Raw genomic sequence first — 16,940 nt, 5'->3', positions numbered from 1 at the left:
TCCTTTCCCTCCACTAAGCCCTCACCTCTCTTCCTTCCTCCCATTGTCATGGAAAAGGAACTAGGGAAGACTGACACACACGCCAGCACTGGCCAGGTCACAAGGCCTTCTGTCTATATGTATTTATACTAAATTCTTGTTTTAACTGAGACCAGGCAAGATTGCTGTGAAAGATTCTCAGAGTGAGAACTGCAGTCGTGAGCATTACGTGGCATATCATGAGGACCAAGGTGGTATCACCTGGTGTTTTATGTTGAAGAGGCCTCCCTGCCGACCCCCTGGAACCTAAAGATACAACAGTCCCTGATCCGGCCTTCTGGGTAAAACTAGGCTCCCGGGGGAGGGGGGGCGGGGGGAAACCAACTTTTTTTTCCCCTGTCCTCAGTGGCTGTGTTCACACCTCTGCAGTTTGCAGCCACAATGCCATGACCCCATCAATTGTAAAGTGTGGCAAGTGAATTTGATACTAATAATAGGTAAAGTGCTGAAATTTGTGACTGGTTTCCTTTTTTCCATTAGAGTGGAGTCAGCGTTATAAATGACCTGTAATAAGGTCATTCGCACTCAACTTGCATTCTGGTGCAGCTTCTTGACAGAGAGGAAAAAAATGGAGTTACGGCTGGTGCTGGGAGTACATCAAACCCTCGGTGTGCCTGTGGGGTCTATCCAGGGTGCAGCCCACATTTGTCATGGTGTGGTGGCAGAGAGAATTGGTGCAAAGTGTTGGTCCTGACAGTGTGTAGCCCTCTTGCTAAGGCAAATTTAATTCCTCCAACTGCAGAATAAAGTGAGCAAGAACTTCTCCGTCTTACCTGTGGTCACTCTGCAAAACTAGAAGTACAAATGTAAACATATGTATATAATATATATATTTTATTTATATATATAAATGTTGTCATTTTGCCACTAAATTGTGTCCGACTCTTTCACGGCCCCATGAACTATAGCCCATGGGGCTCTTCTGTCCATAGAATTTTCCAGGCGAGAATACAGGAGTGAGTTGCTATTTCCTTCTCCAGGGATCTTCCCAACCCAAGGAGTGAACCCACATCTCCTCCACTGGTAGGTGGATTCCTTATCATTCTTTATTCTTTTCCATCTGGTAATACAAAAAAATGCATAATTATTAAAAACACACAAATTAAAACTTTAGTTTCTAGAAAAAGAAATTCTTTTCACACTATTCTTTTTGTAAAGCACATAGTATAGCTCTTCCTATGATTAGGTACTAAATAGATGTTTTAAAATGTGGTAACAGATGTCTTTGACCTCTCTGGTGATGAGATTGTATTCATGCGGAGCTATGTGGAGGACAGCATGAACAGTCAGAACCAAGCACAGGTCAGTTCACTTTTACTAGAAAAGCATCACTGTCAGCTTCAGCAAGCCCTCTGCCATCTCCTGATGGCTTGCTAATGGTACAGAAAGATCCGAGCTAGAATGAGGCTGGGGTGGTAGAAGCCATCCTGCTTTCTGAAAACACAGTTAGTATCCTCTAGATGATGTATCATGGACCTCCCATTTAAATATCGCCTGAGTGAGACAGCAGACACCCGACTGCAACTGACTCCATCCTGGGAGGCTTTCCAGCCAAGGGAGCATCTGAGGGTTGGCCAAGATGCCAGCTGAGAAAAGAGGGCTTCCAGATGGAAACCTTAATTCTGAGCTGATGGTGTAGACGTCATGCTATTTGTGCTTTATCAGCTTCGCAAGCCAGCTGAACGTGGCTCCCTGTAATGAAGCAAGCACTGCACTGTTGACGGAGGGTCACTTCTGGGCGGGGCCCTCTGCGAAGGCTGACGCTGTATAGAGTTTTTAAGCCACGGTCTCTGCCTGCAAGTCTAGTCAGAGCTATGTTATGGGAAACAGCAGAAATGGGGATTGGAGATTAATTAAGAAAAGCTCTTATGTGTTTTCAATGTTGGGAGGGAATGGCATGTCTGAGGATTAGAGTAATCAAAGCAGGTTTCAGGAAGGAGAGGAACTTATGCTGGGACTTATTAGGGTATGAAGGACTGAGATGGAAGAGGGTGGGAAGGGCATGTCAGAGAAGGGAGAGGGTGCAGAGCCTCAGAGATGAGCATGGGCAAAGCTGTCACCCTGTCCTGTTCTTTTTCTGCCCCTCCCTCCCTTACAGTTGAACTGAATGCTAAGAACAGGAAAAAAAAAAAATCACTACTGTTGGGGCCTCCCTGCTGGTCCAGTGGCTAAGACTCTGCACTTCCAATGCAGGGGGAACCAGGTTCAATCCCTGATCAGAGAACTAGATCCCACAGGACCAAACCAAGAGTTCTCGTGCCTCAACTAAGACCTGGAACAGTCAAATATATATTTCAAAAAATAAATAAATCACTACTATTAAAAAAGTAGAAAAGTGAAAACTCATGAATGCCATGATTCAAATTCAGTCGTAATGATGTTGCAGCCTGGCTGGGAATGGCCTCCATGGGGTCAGGAAAACATGCCTACTTAGGGTAGAGAATTATGCATTTGCTCGGTGGATGATGCCTGCCTCGTTCAGTTGTCTTGGAAGCACGAAACCCTGACTGTCTTTGTATCATGTGAGCATCTCTGGCCAGATCAGGCTGACCTGTGGATTCATTCTGCGTGGTCAAGCTGCTGATCAGTAAATCAAAACAATTGCAGAGTTCCGCCGTTTGTCACTTTCCATGGGTGGGGTAAGACAGAGACGGGTTCAACTTCCAGCTTCCCTTTACTCTGGCCTGTCTTTGCTGGCGAGCACTGGGCCTGCGCCCAACGTCCTGGTATGCATCACTAGCGTCTGGACAGGACCAAAGCGAATCATGATCAACTAGTGAAGAAATCAAGCTTACAGGTGTCAGGTTCCCTACTCCGCTCATCACCCTCCACCCACCCACCCAAAGCCTGATACAAGAGAGAAATCCTGGGAAACCAGAAGAACAAAGCTGACAGCATGCAGAGAGGCTCTGGTGGGTGGGATGCCAGCGAGGGAGGAGGCTGATCAGGGCTGATGTTGTGTGTTTTTTAAATTAACGATGGGAAGGATTTAGAGACTTGTACAGTGGCTTTGCCAGCAAAAACGTAATTAGCTAGAGACAATATGCTGCTGATGTTGGAACTGGTGGTTTAATGAAGCCTGCCCTAATGAGAACGTCAGTGTCTTGCTCGGAGATTACCTTCACAAACCAGGCCTCTTCTCCAGATTTTGTGCTTGATTAGTTCCAGAGAAAAAAATGAATTATAATAATTTTTTTAACAGGGAGAAACAAGAGCCACAGCACTTGTATGGTCCAAGAAGAGACCCTTTTGACTGTCAATCTGCCCTCTCCCTTCCCTCTTTGCTGTCAGACAAAGCTCACTGGCCAGGAGTGAGGGGTTTGGGAGGAATTTTGCATGTGATACACTAGTTGTGTTTGTATGTCAGCATCACCCCGAGTCTTTGATTCCCTCACCTGTTCCTTTGCTACAGTTCTTCAGCTCTATTATGCGTATCACTTGGTGCCAAGATTGAGTTGCAACTGGAGTGTTACAAGAGATGTAACAAGACCATGGAGTGTTATAAGACAATGAATGCCTGTTATTCTCCTCAGCGTTGTGGGTCAAATAAGTTACGGCTTAGAAGAGCTTTATGAGCAGAAAGCCATGAATAGGAGTTTTGCTAACCTCTGTATCTGATCGGCATTAAATGAGTTGTGGATCTTCCCTGGTAGCTCAGCGGTAAAGAACCTGCCTGCCGATGCAGGAGATGTGCACTCAGTCCCTGGGCTGGGAAGATCCCCTGGAGAAGGAAGTGGCAATGAACTCCAGTATTCTTGCTTGGGACGTCCCATGGCCAGAGGAGCCTGGCAAGCTACAGTCCATGGGGTTGCAAAGAGTCAGACACAACTTAGCAACTAAACAACAACAACCACTGCAAATGATTTGCATTTGGGAGTAACCATTATCATCGTTTGGGTCTTAATGCAAAACGTGACCTGCCGGCTTTCACCTGCCTTTTTCAATCTGGTGGCTAGTAGTCTTTTGGATGATCTGACTGAGGCAGGTTCTAATTTCTCTGAAAGTGATAAAGTCCCACATTTCCTCCCCAGTCTGTCTTCTACCTGTGTTGTTATATTATGGAACATGTCTACTGTTCCTCTTAGGGCTCTGACTCCAGAACAAGGGCTTGCAGACAGTAAAGAGAGACCTGAGCTTATGTGCAAGTGTGGCAGACTGTTCTCAAGGAAATAGTTGAGCATCTGTACCTGTCGAGCCTGAAGATGTTTGATTTCATTTGGAAGATGCACACCCAAGAATAGATGTCCCCATAGGTTTTCCCTTCCAATGTCAAAATGACAGCCCAGTAAGTATGGCCACTCTTGGCACAATTAAATTATTGCTTGAAATTATGCATTTGGTCAACCCAGTGATCACATTAACTGATCAGTTTAACTGAAGAAGATTGGGGGCATCTGGGGTAGGCAGTGAAGATAGTACTGAGTGTAGACATTTTAGACATTTGGGAATCCTTATTGAATACCCCTAAGAATTAGGTGTAGGAGCAAGACCTCTGGGGTTTAATTTAGAGAAGATGTAAAGCTGGGGAAATGTGGCCCAGGCTGCAGTGCTGGGCCCCTTTCTGCTCAACAGGGTCGTAAAACAGCATCAGTAAGATCAGTGATTGAGTCTCTGTTTGGCCTCATAATACCATGTAAACTTGGGCAAATTATTTAACCCCTCTGATCTTCTGTTTCCTCACCTAAAAATGAAAATAGTAATTTCTACTATAGGCATGACTGAGCGACTTCACTTTCGCTTTTCACTGTCATGCACTGGAGAAGGAAATGGCCACCCACTCCAGTGTTCTTGCCTGGAGAATCCCGGGGACGGGGGAGCCTGGTGGGCTGCCGTCTATGGGGTAGCACAGAGTCGGGCACGACTGAAGTGACTTAGCAGCAGCAGCAGCAGCAGCATATTTATTGGTAGGGTTAAATAATGAACGTAGTTCACCATTCACTGTGTTTGGCACACAGTAAATACTTCACACACGGTAGTTGTTGTTATTTCCTTATCGTACCGATACTATAGGAATAAGGCAGTGTGTATGTAGAATTGCAAAATAAGGCAAGAATTCAGGGAAGGAATTACACATACGTAATGGGATTGCTCGGAGAAGGCAATAGCACCCCACTCCAGTACTCTTGCCTGTAAAATCCCATGGACGGAGGAGCCTGGTAGGCTGCAGTCCTTGGGGTCGCTAAGAGTCGGGCACGACTGAGTGGCTTCCCTTTCACTTTTCACTTTCATGCATTGGAGAAGGAAATGGCAACCCCCTCCAGCGTTCTTGCCTGGAGAATCCCAGGGACCGGGAAGCCTGGTGGGCTGCCGTCTATGGGGTCGCACAGAGTCGGACATGACTGAAGCGACTTAGCAGCAGCAGCAGCAATGGGGTTGCTATAGGAAGCTGAGAACTGCTTTTATAGTGGTTTGTAGCTTCTGAAATCTTTATAAAGTGAAGCATCAGCTCTGTAGGATTATCACCTCTCTGAGTACAAACATGGAGCCAATGGGTGTTTTGCTGTGAAAGAGAACCCTGGCAGGGCTCCTGAACACTTGACTAGACCCTGCCTGCCACACCAGACCTCGTGGCAATCATGATGATAAAGTTGGACCTCTGTGTGTGGGACAGAAATATGATCGAGGTCCATACCTATGTGAAGGGCCCAAATTCCACCTGTCCCCTCACTAGGAGGCATCTCCTGAATCCTGCAGCCTTTAATGGTCCATCTCAGTTGTTAGCTAGGGAGGAAAAAGACCTTTCAAATCTTCACTGGTTTAGAGAGTGATAGTGATGAATATGTACCCAAGTCAGGGAGATCTGGACGTGTCAGCTTTTTTCATCTAAAGTCAGTGGAGCTCCCACAGGCCACTGGAATCCCCATAGGGGTCTCGCATAAAGGCTGCTCTCATAAACTGGTTGTTAATGTTGATTTTCATTTGCTCAGCCCCAGCTGCTGCCCGCAGAGCTGTTAGGTCTCTGAGACCTGCTCTTCTCGCCTTGGGCTGGGCTGCCTGCTGTTTAGGGGAGATGGGAGGAAGAGGGATTTAACTCCATTATGGTCAGAGAAAAAGAGGGTTAAAGTCTAGTGGTCATTAGCATAGAGGTGCCAGCTGCCTCTTCTGTTACTTGTTCAGTAACTCCCTTAACGTTTGACCCTAATGGAACAGATTATTGTTATTCTTTTATTTCACCAAGATCACCTACTGCATAAAAACAAAGAGGAAAGGGGGAAAGGAACGTGGCCAAGAATAGGCATGGAGCATTATCCAGCTGGAGATATTTATTTATTGGCTTCATGCTCGGCTTGCGAAGTTCTGACAGGCTGGGAGCCTGCCTCACACCGCTCTGCCCATGGGTTGCTGAGGCAGCGACCTGGAGGGTTTTTGCTTCTGTGTGGGCCCTTTTATCTCCCAGCCTGCCCATCATGCACAGTGTAAACATTAGTGCACACATTAGTGCACGTGTATGCACACACATACCTACACGGTGGGTCACACATGGGGCCAGACTCCCAACACAGCACTGATTGGGGGTGCATCCATTAATGTTTGACTCAGCAGCAGCAGCTCTCAGAAATTTGCTAAGTCTGCATCCAGAGGGATGCATCCTCAGCTTTGCCCTGGTCACCTGGTCATTCCTCTCGCCTCCCTCACTCTGCAGTGATCTAGGTCAGTCTTTGGAATTAGGGGATCCACGAGGGGAGACTTGGGCCTGGAAAACCCAGTCCATGGCAAGCTGCTTCTGTCACACTGCTTCATCCAGCTCCACTAGACCTCAGCCTTGTTAAGGCAAACTGTCCCCTGGCCCCTCGCTAGGATGCATCTCCTGAATCCTGCAGCCTTTAATGGTCCATCTCAGTTGTTAGCTGGGGATGAAAAAGACCTTTCAAACCTTCACTGGTTTAGAGAGTGATAGTGATGAATATGTACCCAAGCAGGTACATATGTACCCAGGCAGATACCCCAAGCTACTAGTGATCAGAGAGCTCTGAGCTCCTTATGAACAAATGTACTCCCTTGCTTTCACTTTGGGACAGCAAAGTCAAGGCTCAGAGGTAAGAAAAATCCCAAGAACAAAAAAAGCAACTCTATAAAAAGAATCTGAAAGAGGACAACTTGAAATAGCCCAAGCTGACTCCAGCACGCTAGCCTCCAGCCACTTTCCCTGCAGAGCTTCAGGCTCTCATTAGATGAAACTCCTGAAGCCTCATAAAGAAATTGAAGACAAAATTACTCAGATTAAAGAAAGACTGTGATCAAACCTAACAGAATAAAAACTTTTAGACCTGGGAAAAGAAAAAAAAAAAAAAGCGCTAAAGTTGAGTTTCCTCTTGAAAAGAACTTCATACTCATAGCCATCTTGCATTGGGGAGAACCCCTGGATATCAACCTGCCTAACCTGGGGGGCTCTTGAGCTTAGAGTTTGTCTCTTGTTTATGTATGGAAGGTTATCTAGTCCTTTTCTTTACCCTCAATTGGCATTTTAATGAGAAATCTTGGGGGACATCATTCTGTCTTCCCTACATTTTAGATACTTGGATCTAGAAAGCTGGGGAAGGGGTTCTGAAGCATCTCATGGCAGCAGGACCCAGTGAGAGACTAACCATGTGGTGTGGGTCTGTCCCCTTCCAGTGGGATGTGCAATTCTCATCCGAACCCCCAGAGGAATATTGAAGCCTCTTAATTAACGTGGTGGCCCATGGCAACTGGCAAGCATTTTGACACAATTAAAGACTTCAGCAAACCCTCAAGAGGAGATAAAGTTCCTAATAATTTATAAATTGAGCCCACTACTTAATATGCTTAACATGTAGCTCTTGTCTTCCATTTGGGAAGGAGATGGGCAGAGGATCTGTCTTAGTCGCTTCAGTCCTATCTGACTCTTTGTGACCCCATGGACTGTAGCCCACAAGGCTGCTCTGTCCATGGGATGTTCCCAGCAAGATATTGGAGTGGGTTGCCATTTCCTGTTCCAAGGGATCTTCCCGACCCAGCAATTGAACCCACATCTCCTGCATGTCTTGCATTGCAGGAGGATTCTTTACCACTGAGCCACCAGGGAAGCCTAGACAGAGGATAATGGATTTCTGTTGATCAGCCACCACAGAGAAGATTATCTTCCAGAAAAGCAAACCGAGGGGCTTTCTATTCTAGTTTGGGGACTCCTGGCAGTAAAGGGATCCTGAAGCTCAATGTGTTACTACAATTTCAATGACATCTTCTGATTTCCAAGGCCTTATTGTGCTTTTGGGGAAGGTGGTGGGTCTGCTTATCAGGGCTTCACTGGCTGGGTGAAGTTGATAGCCCACCTCTGAAGGATCAGTTCTTTGATCTGTAGTTTCTGGCATTGCTGGGCAAGAAGAGCTCTCAAATGTTTTTTTCCACCATTAGTTTACCAGTTTGTGAGGGCTTCCCAGGTGGCGGTAAAGAACCTGCCTGCCAATGAAGGTTAGACATAAGAGACACAGGTTTTATCCTTGGGTTGGGAAGATCCCCTGGAGGAGGACATGGCAACCCATTTCAGTATTCTTGCCTGGAGAATCCTATGGACAGAGGAGCCCAGCAGGCTGCAGTCCATGGAGTCACAATAAGTTGGACATGACCGAAGTGACTTAGCACACACACCCACTTTACCAGTTTAGAACTGTTTCCATTTTGACAGGGGTCAGTGTTATAATAAGGAAATTTCCAATTTGGAAGAGTCAGGGCATTTCTTTTAGTCATCTCCTTTGATAGATGAAGGCTGGGGTAGGTTCAAAGAGGCTGTCAGGTGCCCAGAATTGTGCTGCTGGTTAATTCTGCTGTTTTATTGGTGACCTTCCTGCTACTGGAAACCCAGTGTGGTTTTCCACTGGACTCAGAGAAACACAGGAGTGGATGGGACCTTGAACATTCACCTTAACCATTCCCTACCCCTGGGATATTTTGATCTAGATTAGAAAGTGACCAGCATTGCCATATGGGCCACACAGTTTTTCTCCTCTCAGTGTGTCTTCTTTGAAAGCTAGAGACAGATAGGAATGATCACTGTTATATATGAAAGAGGGCCTTTGCCCTAGACCTTTGGGCTTAGTTTTGGGGAAAAGTAGGTGACACAGGCCACCAAACTTGTCTATTTGATTCTTATTTTTTTTAACCACCATTTAATTCCTATAGGAATATAATTTGAATTCAGTGTATCCAATTGCCTTGAGGGATAATTAATTATGTCTCAGATTCACTCTTCTAGTTACTCCTAGGGCCAAGCAAAGCTTTGAAATGTGAACTGATTGATTGGCTGCAGCCCCTTGACAGATGGTAGCTGGAAACTTAATCTCAGCTTCCCCATTTCCCTGCCAAGGGTCCACAAAACCCAGGTGACTCCCTAAACTTTGGTGAAATGTGATAAATCCAGATTGTTTATGATGGGATTTGCTGATCACAGGACACTGATTTGGGATAATGGAGGGGTTCTACTGGCCCCTGGCATGATACCTAGAGTATCACCTCAGTCTGCGATGTCTTTACCTATCATAGTGTCTTCTGTTATAAGAGAAGTCATGGCAGTCTATTTATAGGCCTTGTGACCTGTTTTTTGTCTTCCTTTTGTGCCTACAAATTTTCAATTACCTTTAAAAACCAAATTATAAAGATTGTTTCCTCTAACTCGAATGTAAACCCGGTGGCATCAGGACCTATACCTGTATTAGTCACTGCAGAATCCCCGTAACAGTGACCATCAGAAAAATGCTGGAGTAAATACTTGTTGAATGATTGAGTGATGAGTTGAATGAGTGAGTCACATAAACAACTGACTCATATAAGCTTTGTTTGCAGGCATGGAAGTGATGTCCATATTGAAAGTTATTCAGAGTTGACCTTCACTTCCTTCCTTCCCTCCTTCTCTGCTTCCTTCCCCCCTCCCTTCTTCCACCTCTTCCTTCCACAACTATTGAACACCGACTTCACGGAAGGTGCTGTGACTGACCGTGGAGCTTGGTGTCCTCTGCTCCCATCAAGTCTGTAATCTAATAGATGAGAACAACAAGCAAATCAAAGTACTTGTGGTTAGTTGCGTGAAGCATTCTGTGGGTGGTTCAGTAACATAGAGAAGAATTGGCTGAGTTATGTCACTGAACTGACTTTGAAGGACAAGTAAGGGCTAGCTTAGGGAGAGAGACATGACCCAGAGCCAGGACAGATAGGCAGGTCAGATAATGAGACAGTCTTGTGGTTGGCCTGCATGACTGAGGTGAGCATAAAAGGGAAATCTGTCTAGAATTTTCTATCCCTGAGCAGTCACCAGCAATGTTATATAAAACACTGTTACATAAATATTCCAAAATCTGCAAATTGTCTGACAAACCTCATACTACTCTCTCAGCTAAGTGCCAGAAATGTCAGTTTCATGATGAAATAAAAGCTGATTTCATTTGTTTGATCTCTATTAGAGCTGCTAGAAATGATTTATTGATTTTTTTAAAGAAAAATATATTTTTAATGTCATCTTTTGTAAGCATCTTATTAATAGATGTGGAGATCCCATAGATCCCCAAACAAACTTCTAGATACAAAATTATAACAGTTTTGAGGGAGATCAATAGAATAATCAGAAATCTCATGAAAAAATGAATAAAGAGCACAATAATTCCATATCTTGCCATTGGTGTTATTTTTTTTTTAATGTTCAAAGTTTGCATTTGTTACTTGTCAGTTGGGTCCACGTGTACCTCAATGCTTTTTCTGTTTGTTTTGTTTTTAATGCCAAAAAAACCGAACTTAACACATAAATGAAGTACCTACTCTGAGCACAGCTAGGGTGATGCCAAAGCTCAAAGCCAGGTGTAGGTTTATGAAGAACTGTGCACCCTCTGTGAAGCCTGAGCGACGACCTTGCCCACAGCGTTCATCTGTGTGCTCGTGTTCACAAGCCATGGGCAAGTCTATTCGAATGGGTTTGAATGCTTGGAGGAAGTTTGTTCCTCTCAACAAACTTCCTTTCTTTAAATTACAGTATAGTTGATTTACAATGTTATGTTAGTTTCAGATATAGCAAAATAAGTGAGTTATATATGTTTTTCAGATTTTTTTTACATTGTAGGTTATTATAAGAAACTGGACATAGTTCCCTGTGCTACACAGTAGGACCTTGTTTATATATTTTATTTTTTAAAGTTTTTTTTTTTTTTATGTGGACTATTTTTAATGTCTATGAGTGTCTTGAGTTTGTTACAGTATTGCTTCTGTTTTCGTTTTGGTGTTTTAGTCACTAGGCATGTGGGATCTTAATTGCCCCAACCAGGAATCAAACCCGCACACCCACTGCATTGGGAGGCAAAGTTAACGAGTGACCGCCAGGGAAGTTTGTGTCTGTTTTGTATATAGTAGTTTGTATCTGCTAATCCCAAGCTCCTACATTATCACTCTCCTCTTTCCCCTTTGGTAACCATGTTTGCCAACAAATTGTCTTTCGTCAGACAAGAAGATTGTGCAACTCACCTTGCTCTTTTTGATTTGGTTGTTAAGCTCCTAGCCCTTCTTGGCCTAGGCTTCCTTTCCACTCATCTACCACCTGTTGGTTTCATTAGATTATTTGAAAGAAAAATCTTAGAGCATCTGTGACATTGAAACTGCTTATAATCCCCAGTGGAAGTAGAAGGATTAATGATAACATCAGAGAACTATGGTTTATCATGAGAATGCAAAAGCGATGGAATTTGAGCATCAGCTTTCTGAGACCTCACCATAGAAGGAACATTATCAAAGTGGCTACACACATGCCTTTTCCCAGAATAGAGGAGGCCCTGCACATACAGTTCACCTACCTTTACCCTCCTCACTGGATAGAGCAGATAAACAGTCAGGGGATTTGTGTGTGGTGATTTTACAAATTATTATTGCAAAATATTATTATTATTAAATAATATTACAAATTATTATCATATAACTTATGCATGTTATCATTTCGGTAATAGTCACAATTAGCAAGTCATAGCAAAGTGTTGTGACACCTGCCGTCAATTTGGGTTATTGATGCGGAGAGGCCTTTCCACAGCTTGAGTGACTGTGAATATTTTCTCATGTGCCTGTGCTAAGTTTCGCCTGATGGCTGGAGATCATTACTGGTAACAGATTTTAAAAAGCTGAGGTCATCTGAAGTCAGTGACTCTACACAGAGGGAATGTTTTGCTAAAGTAGTACTAGACATGCTAAATGAACTGGCTTAGCCAAACGAAAACTTGTGTTCTAGCTCCCTATGGCTTATTTTTTTTAAAAAAATTAGCATAAAATATTGCTAGTTGAGGTATCTAGGCACCTACATGGTAGAGGGGACTTTTTTTTTTATTATTTAGCAATCCTTTTTGTAAAAAGAATATAATTTTATTTATTTTATTTTTGCAGCAAGTAGGGGCTCCTCCCTAGTTGCAGTATGCAGGCTTCTCATTGGGATGGCTTCTCCTGTTGAGGAGCGTGGGCTCTAGGGCACGTGGGCTCAGTAGTGGAGCACGTGGGCTCAGTAGCTGCAGCACGTGGGCTCAGTAGTGCAGCACGTGGGCTCAGTAGCTGCAGCACGTGGGCTCAGTAGTTCAGCACGTGGGCTCAGTAGTGGAGCACGTGGGCTCAGTAGTGGAGCACGTGGGCTCAGTAGCTGCAGCACGTGGGCTCAGTAGTGCAGCACGTGGGCTCAGTAGCTGCAGCACGTGGGCTCAGTAGTGCAGCACGTGGGCTCAGTAGTGGAGCACGTGGGCTCAGTAGTGGAGCACGTGGGCTCAGTAGCTGCAGCACGTGGGCTCAGTAGTGGAGCACGTGGGCTCAGTAGTGGAGCACGTGGGCTCAGTAGCTGCAGCACGTGGGCTCAGTAGTTCAGCACGTGGGCTCAGTAGTGCAGCACGTGGGCTCAGTAGCTGCAGCACGTGGGCTCAGTAGTGCAGCACGTGGGCTCAGTAGTGGAGCACGTGGGCTCAGTAGTGGAGCACGTGGGCTCAGTAGTGGAGCACGTGGGCTCAGTAGCTCAGCACGTGGGCTCAGTAGCTCAGCTCATGGGCTCAGTAGTTCAGCACGTGGGCTCAGTAGTGCAGCACGTGGGCTCAGTAGCTGCAGCACGTGGGCTCAGTAGTGCAGCACGTGGGCTCAGTAGTGCAGCACGTGGGCTCAGTAGCTGCAGCACGTGGGCTCAGTAGTGCAGCACGTGGGCTCAGTAGTTCAGCACGTGGGCTCAGTAGTGCAGCACGTGGGCTCAGTAGTTCAGCACGTGGGCTCAGTAGCTGCAGCACGTGGGCTCAGTAGTGGAGCACGTGGACTCAGTAGCTGCAGCACGTGGGCTCAGTAGTGCAGCACGTGGGCTCAGTAGTGCAGCACATGGGCTCAGTAGTGGAGCACGTGGGCTCAGTAGTTCAGCACGTGGGCTCAGTAGTGCAGCACGTGGGCTCAGTAGCTGCAGCACGTGGGCTCAGTAGCTGCAGCACGTGGGCTCAGTAGTGGAGCACGTGGGCTCAGTAGTGGAGCACGTGGGCTCAGTAGTGGAGCACGTGGGCTCAGTAGTGCAGCACGTGGGCTCAGTAGCTGCAGCACGTGGGCTCAGTAGTTCAGCTCGTGGGCTCAGTAGTTGCAGCACCTGGGCTCAGTAGCTGCAGCACGTGGGCTCAGTAGCTGCAGCACGTGGGCTCAGTAGTTCAGCACGTGGGCTCAGTAGCTCAGCACGTGGGCTCAGTAGCTCAGCTCATGGGCTCAGTAGTTCAGCACATGGGCTCAGTAGCTGCAGCACGTGGGCTCAGTAGTGGAGCACGTGGGCTCAGTAGTGCAGCACGTGGGCTCAGTAGCTGCAGCACGTGGGCTCAGTAGTGCAGCACGTGGGCTCAGTAGTGCAGCACGTGGGCTCAGTAGTGCAGCACGTGGGCTCAGTAGTGGAGCACGTGGGCTCAGTAGTGCAGCACGTGGGCTCAGTAGCCGGAGCACGTGGGCTCAGTAGCCGGAGCACGTGGGCTCAGTAGCTGCAGCACGTGGGCTCAGTAGTGCAGCACGTGGGCTCAGTAGTTCAGCTCGTGGGCTCAGTAGTTCAGCTCGTGGGCTCAGTAGTGCAGCACGTGGGCTCAGTAGTGCAGCACGTGGGCTCAGTAGTGCAGCACGTGGGCTCAGTAGCTGCAGCACGTGGGCTCAGTAGCTGCAGCACGTGGGCTCAGTAGCTGCAGCACGTGGGCTCAGTAGTGCAGCACGTGGACTCAGTAGTGCAGCACGTGGGCTCAGTAGTGCAGCACGTGGGCTCAGTAGTGCAGCACGTGGGCTCTAGAGTGCTGGCTTAGTAGGTGTGGTGCACAGGCCTAGTTCTCTGTGGCATGCGGATTCTTCCCAGGCTAGGGATTGAACCCATGTTTCCTGCGCTGGCAGGCAGATTCTTTACCGCTGAGCCCCTGAGGGGACTTCAGATGAGCCTAATGAAATAGGGCCATGAAAAGATCAGTGGAAGAGGATCTGGGTGTAGAACTAGTTCTGCACTCCCAAGTTTTGTAGTTTCTCTGACTTCATTTCTTCAGAAAAGGAGGACCTGAGTCCGAAGATTTTTACTGGATCTTGCAGTTAAGAGAGAGCATAGATTTCTATGTTGAAAATGCAGCTAAGTTGAGAGTCTAATGGTATCCTCCAGGCATGTAGTAGTGTGTGATGCATAGGCTTATTTTAACACAGAGACTTTGAAATGTACCTGCTGTCTTTACCTTGCAGACTAACCTTGAGTTGGACGCTGAGCAGGTGCTTGGTGTAAGGTCCTTTGTTTGCAGTAGTGCCTCTTTGTCAGCTAGATGTGTGCACTTTGAGTAGTTTCTGTTTTTTCTTCAGGAAGTTAGGGTGGATCTAGGTGGAATCACCCATACTTTCTAACTCTGTCCTCTTACAGTTCATGAGATAGATGCCAGGCTGCGTATGTCTCTGGTGAGCAGAGCTCACTCAGTGACTGCAGCTTCATGGTTAAGAAGGTAGGCTCTGGAGTGGGAGCCTATTTTGGTTCTATTCCAGTCCTATGATTCATTTGCTCTGTGACCTTGGGCAAGTTATTCAGCCTCTGTGCTCAAGCCTTGTCAAATGTAAAATGGGGAAATTGTTGACCCTACCTTTAAAGTGTTGAGCATTGAGGGCAAATGTCTGATACATAGTAAAAGCTCCGTAACAGACCACTGAGCTTGCTTTATTCCTGCATAATACAGGGCATGAAGCTATGTCCTGGATCTTATCACAGCCCCAATTGTGAGCACCTGAAAGGAGAATCAGAGAGGGAGGGGCGCCTGAAGACCTCACTGCGGGCATTAGAATGGTGCTTCAACCATTCCTGGGAGACTGATGTTTATGCTCCCCTTACAGCTCTTTAGGGAATAACATTACCTCAAGCTTTTGCTAACTTAATTCAGTGTCTGACAGCTTCTCTTGCTCAGGTAGTTATTCCTTCTGTGTGGCTTAATTACCTATAGTTGCAGTTTCAGTGTGGGGTGAAGGAAAGGATAGTGGGTCTGACTCTGAGATAGTGGGTCTGACTCTGAGATAAAGGGTCTGCCAAAAAACCGTTGGATTGGACGCAAACACTCATTCTCAGCAGATAGATGCAGAACTTCCTTCCACTGAGGACACCCGGTGAGGTGCCCCAGGGGCTCTGTGCGCACGTCTGCAGGGCTGCCAGGAGGGACCAGGTTCGGTGCTTAGCCAGGACCTAGTAGTGTGACTCTGGACTCCCACTGGAACCTGAGAGTGAAAGTGAAAGTCGCTCAGTCATGTCCAACTCTGCGACCCCACGGACTATATAGGCCATGGAGTTCTCCAGGCCAGGATACTGGAGTGTATTCCCTTCTCCAGGGTATCTTCCCAACCCAGGGATTGAACCCAGGTCCCCTGCATTGCAGGTGGATTCTCTACTGACTGAGCTATGAGGGAAGCCCACTGTAACCTGAGCAGCTTCATATTCCTGCTTTCTCTGAGTTTGCTTGGGAGATCGCACCAGGAGAAAGGGTTATGCAGATAAAGAAAAATTTGAAAACCTGGAGGCCAGTGTATGTCCCCCAAAACCCACCTGACATGACCTGTCATTTGGGAGCTGATGGTTGCTTCTTGTCGGCTCCTCTGAGCTGCCTGTGTGAAAGCAACAACATCGTGTATGTGTGTGTGTGCATGTGTACACATGCTCCTTTGCTCACGGTAATGGTGGGGGGAGAGGGAGGATAAATGGGAATATTTACAGGGAGAGAAACTTTATAAATCCAAGACATAATTATTATGAGACTGGAAAAGGCCCCCTCTAATACATTTGAGGAAATCATCTTGACCCAGCATTGTGTGGGTGGGTCCCTGGGAATTAATAGAGGGTTTTCATCTCTAGCCTATATGATGGGGCGGCAGTGATTGAAGCCCAAGGTTGAGAGCAGAACCATTTGGCACACCCCCACCAAATAAAATAGGTTCGGAGGGATATTGACCAAAATAAAGGGAGTGAATACAGATTGTGCAGGGGAAGATTTATGCCCACTGAGTGCTGTGCAGTGATGGGCTTGCGAGCTTCCCTCCAAATCCTGCCCCGGGCGCATGTCAAGGCAAGAGATGTTCAGTCTCACCAAGCACTACATCCTCATCTCTGACAGAAAACTGAGTGGTGTTCAGGTTTTTAAGTGATGGCCTCGGAGGACGGCCTTGGGGCACCAGAAGGTTCAGAAGGAAATTCCTCTGCCCGTCTGACTCCAGGAGGTGGGTCTCAGTCCCTTCTCTTGAGCGAGAGCAAGGATGAAAACGTCACTCAAGACTGTGGAGTGGGAGGAAGCTGTCTCCTAAAGCAGCTGCTGCTACTGCTGCTAAGTCACTTCAGTCGTGTCCGACTCTGTGCGACCCCATAGACAGCAGCCCACCAGGCTCCCCCCTCCCTGGGATTCTCCAGGCAAGAACACTGGAGTGGGTTGCCATTTCCTTCT

General features: G+C 46.7%; 1 protein-coding gene across 2 annotated transcripts in view; it reads left to right on the top strand.

Moving 5' to 3' along the window:
- The window catches only part of ASTN1 (astrotactin 1), a 359,173-nt gene that overhangs the window by 144,215 nt on the left and 198,018 nt on the right, over positions 1–16,940 (top strand). The gene's annotated exons all lie outside the window — the stretch shown is intronic.

This window comes from Capra hircus, chromosome 16 (genome assembly GCF_001704415.2).
Source record: "Capra hircus breed San Clemente chromosome 16, ASM170441v1, whole genome shotgun sequence".
In the NCBI taxonomy this organism is placed as follows: Eukaryota; Metazoa; Chordata; class Mammalia; order Artiodactyla; family Bovidae; genus Capra; species Capra hircus.
Note: the sequence above shows the minus strand (reverse complement) of the source record. Positions and strands in the feature narration are given on the sequence as shown.